The following is a 1,383-nucleotide window of genomic DNA, read 5'->3' as shown; positions in this document are numbered from 1 at the left end:
CAAACATTGCAAAAAAATGTACATGAATGCTTTGTGTCCATTTTTTTCAAATCATAATTCTTATGTTTTCTCTCTGTTGACTTGCTCGCAGAATCACTGCTAGCATAAAGACATTTTAACAGCTAATGTTGACTAGTTTCATTTAATTCAGGATTGTGTAACCCAAGTTTGTATTTGTTCAACTCTTCAACTCTCAAATAATCCAGGATATTTGTGCTAATTATATATTGATTACCTATTGATTACCTATTGATCTAATACTTTGGACTAATTCTTCTTCTGCTAATGATTATTATTTTCCTTTGGCCACTCATCAGTTTCCTTTCTACCATTCTCAGCTGTAACCACTTTGACTTTTTATAAAACTGTAGGTGTGTGTGTGTGTGTGTGTGTGTGTGTGTGTGTGTTAGTTAGTTAGTTAGCAAGCAGCTAACAGTCAGGTGCTGCTCCACACGCCTAAATTTGTTCTGTCTATAAATGTATGAAAAACACAAGGCCAGGACTTCGTGCAGTCTCTCTCCCTCCCTCACCCCAGGCTTTGATGCCAGTTCAAAGGTGCGATAAAATCTGCACTGTTTTTCTGAAACTTTTAAATCTGAACAAAGTCATATTTCTTCCTCTGAGTGCTGACATTTCTGCATCACACATGTGCTGAGGAACGAAAGGTTTAAATGATCAGAAAACAGTACAGAAAATCAGCATATGTCACAGTGAATGCAGCCAGGAGTGTTAAACAAAAACACCTTGGGTTGGAGTTAGAGGAAATACACCGAAACATCGGTCAACAGGACCAGAAACACTCAGAATCTAAACATAATGACTGAGTCCAGCAGAATTAGGACGTCAACAAAAGGTCACCTGATCATTGGAGAAATCAGTGAGTTGTCGGTCATGATAATATTATCCGCCTCATGAAGCTCCCTCTGGTTAATAATGGATTCAGATAACTTCAGCCCCAACATCTCTAATCTAAGCTTGCTTTTACCTGGGTTAGAGTTATTTCATCGCAGCTTTATGATGGTTGGTTAGTCTCTAGAAATCTTGGGGGAAATTCCTCCTGTCATTTGCAGATTTAAGTCTTCAGTAAAAGCCAAGTAACTGTTCTTTCAAATGAATTTACCTTTGCTTGTTTCTGTCATCAGATCTGGCATCCCTGCTCATTCAAAATACACATGCTGCTGTATGTAGATGTCCATTCATTACTTTTGTATCTTTTGTTAATAGAGAGAACTCATCAGTCAGTTGTTCCGTCCACTCCGGTCAGTTGTCTCTCTGGTTTCATCCTCGTGGTCGGATTGACAAAGAGCCTCTGATCACGTGAACAAGTCAGTCTTCACTAGGGGTCAATCTCTTTATTAATAGTTCTGAATCTTGTGAGTTGCA

This window comes from Cynoglossus semilaevis, chromosome 10, assembly GCF_000523025.1.
Source record: "Cynoglossus semilaevis isolate Cse_v1.0 chromosome 10, Cse_v1.0, whole genome shotgun sequence".
NCBI lineage: Eukaryota > Metazoa > Chordata > Actinopteri > Pleuronectiformes > Cynoglossidae > Cynoglossus > Cynoglossus semilaevis.
The sequence above is the reverse complement of the archived record's forward strand: the minus strand, read 5'-3'. Positions refer to the sequence as shown.